This window comes from Poecilia formosa, unplaced genomic scaffold (assembly GCF_000485575.1).
Source record: "Poecilia formosa unplaced genomic scaffold, Poecilia_formosa-5.1.2 Scaffold1286, whole genome shotgun sequence".
NCBI classification, from domain to species: Eukaryota; Metazoa; Chordata; class Actinopteri; order Cyprinodontiformes; family Poeciliidae; genus Poecilia; species Poecilia formosa.
In genome coordinates, this window is record NW_006801225.1 from 12,010 (window position 1) to 17,134 (window position 5,125).

At 36.5% G+C, this 5,125-nt stretch overlaps 1 long non-coding RNA gene across 1 annotated transcript; it reads left to right on the plus strand.

The window, feature by feature from the left end:
* The first annotated feature begins 3,991 nt into the window (after nt 1–3,991).
* LOC107835233 (uncharacterized) lies at nt 3,992–4,465 on the plus strand. The gene is made up of 2 exons (XR_001661057.1): nt 3,992–4,126; nt 4,370–4,465. It is a non-coding gene; the product is annotated as an uncharacterized LOC107835233 (long non-coding RNA).
* The last annotated feature ends 660 nt before the right edge of the window (nt 4,466–5,125 follow it).

Sequence of the window (5,125 nt, forward strand, 5' to 3'; positions counted from 1 at the left end):
GGATGGATGGATGGATGGATGGATTTCTCAGTTCCTGGTGACTCAGAGCCATCTGCACCTTCCCAGCCTGGATTGAGTAAAAACTTGGCCTCGCTTCTGCTACAACTGGCAGTCAACACTGGCCCTCACCTGGGGCCAGACGACTATAGTTTTACTGTAAACACCCTCCCTCATCTGCGAGGAGAAAAGTCCTGAGCCAAACGATGCGGCTGTTAATGTCAATTAAATATTTGGAAGTGAGGCCAACACAGACTGCACGGTTTTCTTCACTTCCACTGCTGCAGCAGCTAAAACCACAGACAGATCATGGTTAAAAAACAATGCACAAAATCGATGTTATTGTTACACGCACCAGGACTGGTGTCAGTGTTACAGATGCTGATTTTCCTGTAAACAGGATAGAACAAGTAGGAGTGATGAGGCAGAACCAAATCTGAGCTTCACAAATCCTCCTGGAATCTCTTCTGATTTATTACACATTTCCACCATATCTGATCTTTATTCAAAATAATCATTGTGTCCATGTTATTTTTGTTGCCATTCTAGACAATATACCTATGTCACACACGCAAGTCTCAGAATAACCCCTACTTGTTACCCCATATGCTACTGCATAAACAATATACAATGTGTTTGTATTTGTTTTCTGTACACTAATATTTCATCAGTGCTCAACGGGAATCCACTTAATTTGTTTGTTTTGCAGTGATTTGTGCAAAAGTATTTCCCCACCTGCATACAAATGAGATGTTTGTTAGCAGTTGCCCAGTGAGTGTCCACTGCCTGCGCTGACTTGAACAGTTATTCATACTGGATAGAGGATCCACAAGATTTTATTTATAAGTTAGAATAGAAATACTTCATGATAAAATTATTCAAATAAATTTATATCTGTATGTACATTGATATGGGATTAATATTTGCTTTGAGATCTGTTTTTTGGCATCTTGAAATCTACTTTGATAGAGATCTTAATAGGTGTCTTACAGAATCCGATAGTCTTTGGCAAAGATTTGTAGTACTTTAAGTTTATAGCATTGTTTATTTCCTGGTTCGGTAAAGGGATCCTAAAAAGCCACGTTCACAGAAACATCTGCCTCTCCCAGCTGCCGGCTTCCCTTCTTGAGAAAAAATATACAAGTTGGCATATTTTCCCGTCTTGTTTTACAAACTGTATGTGTCATTAGCAGGTGAAGTTATATTGTTGGCTTTACCATGTGATAAACGCAAAACTTATCCCCTAAATTGTTTATTGCAGAGATAGATCATATTTTATTTACCTCTGAATGAACTGGACTGGTTCTAAACAGGAATAGTTTATTTTGTGACAAACTCCATTAAGGTGCCGAGCCCTTTATGTTCAAACATGTTAAACCTGCAGCCGTGTGCTTGTGAGCAGATAAAACAGGGTAAAGACAAAGAGTCCTTTTGTCCATAACAGAGTGTAACTTCTTGTAACATTTCTTGTCTATAAAAATCACTTCTAAAAATGCTATGTAGTTGCATTTTACAAAGTACATAGTTTCTTTTACAAAGGACATTTAGTTACATTAGACTTTTTGTTTTTCATATTTTGGCATCAGGGTTATTTTACTTTTTTTTTTATATATATATTAATGCATGTCCTTAACTTAAACTTTGTTAGCATATTAGCTCCACTTTACACCAAACTAACTTTAAGCCACATAAAACAGATGGTTTTTTTATTAGCAGATGAATATATAATCACGTCTCTAATTAGTCAAATCTCAGACTGTTACTCGTCGGTTCGTCTCGTTACCCATATAAACACAAGGAAATGACTTTTGGATAGCTGCCCACAAAACAATGTATTTTGTCCTGGTTTGCAGACGGCAAACTGAAGCCATTTATAAATATATTTACAAGCTGCCTGTTATGTAAGCTAAAAACATGAAGTAATACAGCAGCCTAATGAAAGCCGGGTATAAAATAAATAAAACTTACCGTAACAGGTAGGACGTATTTATAGGAAATCTGCTGAGTAAGCAGTTTGTGACGAGGTATCGATATGCGCATTACCACAAGGTAGGACGGATTTATGGGTAGCACAGATAAACAGAACACCAGCAGACAAGTTGAAGGGTAAAAAAGGTACAAAAATTTCCAATTCTGTTTTCTTGCAGCTATGAAGTATATTTCACCACACACACCAACACACACACCATACTACACACATGCACACGTGCACAAACACAAACCCACTTTCTTGCTACTCTATTTTCTTCAATAGGAAACTGTGAGAAAGCAGGAGTTCATACAAGTTCTGACAGGAACCTTTTCTGTTCCTGTGGGCAAACTCCCCCCACACTGAGTGGACACACAGCAGAAGTGGGGGGGGGGGAACATAAACGGGTCAATGTGACCCATTACAGAATACGTGTCTCAATTTCAATTATAAAAATCTTCCACTGAAAAAAAAAATCAAAATGTAATATAATGTTTTTTTTTTTTTTTTTTTTTTTTTTACAAAAGATCAATTTCAAGGATAATAATTGTTTGTTTGTGTCTAGGTTTTTGTTGTGATCTGTGTTTTTCTGTGTAGTTATTTTGAGATTTTCTGTGGTAGGTCCTGTTTCCCTGTGAGTCTCTGTCCTGTCCTCCATGTTGATTGATTCCAGCTGTGTCTAGTTTACTGATTACCCACCCCTGTGTATTTAAGTCCAACTGTTGTNAGTACTTGGATGGGAGACCGCCTGGGAATACCAGGTGCTGTAAGCTTTTGCTGGCTCTTTCATTAATTTATCTGTTGTGAAAGACGACACTGAAGCAAAATGTGCCAGGAGGATGAGGAAATGTACAAGCTTTTGTTTCGTGCTGCTGAGCTAAAAAGTGTGAAATGCAGAATGCAAATCGTTAGTGCCCCCTGGTGGTGGCAAAAGCTTACAGCACCTTGTTTGTTTTTTTCACATTGATTTAGATGTGAATTGATTAGAAGCCAACTATAGCTTTGCTGTAAACAACCTCCCTCATTTGCGAAGAGAAAAGTCCTGAGCTAAACGATGCGGCTGTTAATGTCAATTAAATATTTGAAAGTGAGGCCAACACAGACTGCACGGTTTTGTTCACTTCCACTTCTGCAGCAGCTAAAACCACAGACAGATCATGGTTAAAAAACAATGAAGCAATGAAAAAAATAATGAAGCAAAAAAATAAAATAAAATCAACAATTATTAACCTACAAATAAGCTCTGTAAAGAATACAAAAAATATAAAGTAAAGAAAGAATAAACTAACAAAATTCAAATTGATAAAAAATAAAGAATAAATAGCTCCAACAGTGTGCTTCTTTTTATGAATCTGCCAATCACAAACAAGAGGATCTGCTCAGTTAAGGGAGGTGTAAAGCCGAGAGTAGAGCCCCTCCCTAAAAAACTTTCAATATATGTTTTCAACTGAGAAAATTATGACTCACTTGTAAACCACCAGCAAAATGTTCCTCTTCACTTTGGTGCTTGGGCTGCTGTTTCTACCGGAAGGCAAGTTTTTGATTATGGTTAATATTGTAGAATCATTTAGTGTGATTTCATTAAACTTAACTGTTCACCTTCTCTCCCATTAAAAAATACAATAAAGATCTAATTTCTGTTTTTCCTGCTAAGCCTTTCAAACTTTTCTTTCAAACTCTTGTGCTGATGTGATTCAGTCATTTTGTCTTGTTCAGTAGGATTTTGGCATTTAGAAAATGAAAAGTAATATCACTGTTTCCTTCATACTTTGATAATAAAAGTTAATTTTCTCTTTATTTTAATTAGTTGTCAACCTGAAATGTTATCAATGTTCATCAAACCTGCTTGGGAATTGCTCTGAGGATACAACTCAATGTTCCTCACAGAACTATCGCTGTTTAACAGCAACAGAAGTCGTGTTTTTCAGTACGTATTTTTGAAGTTTGCAGTTGGTTCTTAGTTTGAGACTTCCTCATTTTCAAAATTTTGTTCTTTGATTATAGATGGTACAGCGGTTGCAGAGCACAACTACAAAGGTTGCTTTATGCCTGAACTGTGTTTTGACTTCTCCATCAACAATGGAGTTAATAGATGGCTGCAGAAGGGCAGCTGCTGTGATGGAGACCTCTGCAATAACCAAATTAACTACCAAAAACCTGGTAATTAATTCATTGATGGTATTTTTCAAGATGTTGCACAATTTGAATTTACAGCGCTCACAAGCTTTTTAACCCATTGCAGATTTGGGTTAAAAACAGAATACACTTAGTTTTGTGATTCTAGCTTCATATACATATATTTTAAAAGAAACAAGTTGGTGACAAAAAAAATGAAGTTTTGAAAAAAAGAAATGTTCTAATTCTGGATTTCTTTTCAGCTGAATAACTATCTCTGTATCTTAGACAAGTCCACTCCAAATGGCAAAAAGTGTTTCAGCTGTGATGGAGAAAACTGCATGAAAACCCTTAACTGTGTAGGGGATGAAAACTACTGCGTCAGCGTAACAGGTAAGAGACCAACATGTTTGCATGCTTCAAATTTATCCTCAGAAAAATATTAAGACCAGATCCAAATGTGTTGCTGACATCATAACTTTATTTTTATTTTCACAGGAAATGCAGGAGGAATAAGTGTGATGACGAAGGGATGTGCCTCTGAGATGGCGTGCACAAATCAGTCAGCTTTAGGGTTGTATCAGTTATCTTTCATTTACCTTGGACTACCTTCTGCAACAAATTTTAGCTGCTGCCAGGGCGACCACTGCAACAGCGCCAGCATTTCCAGTCCCGCCCTGCTGCTCCTGTTGGTGCCTCTGCTGTTTTCTGCTTTATTCTCTTAGCTAATAGAAACAACTGAACTGATGTCATGTTTTCTTTTTAACCATAATTCATTTAATAAATCTGTCCTTCTTTGAACTGATTCTCTATAAATTTGATTAGGTAAGACCAAGCAAAAATTTTGTAAACATCAACAATACTTCATTGCTGTTGTATACTTAGCAAAATATTCCTGAATAAATGCAAAAAATAATTCTGTGTCCAGTACGTTTCTGATTCTAAATGTTTAGTTTTGAAACTGATGCCATTGAGAAAGATTCAGTGAAACAATTTAAAAGCATGAGGGTAAAAGAAGAGAAGGATAAAATCAGGTGTGAATGA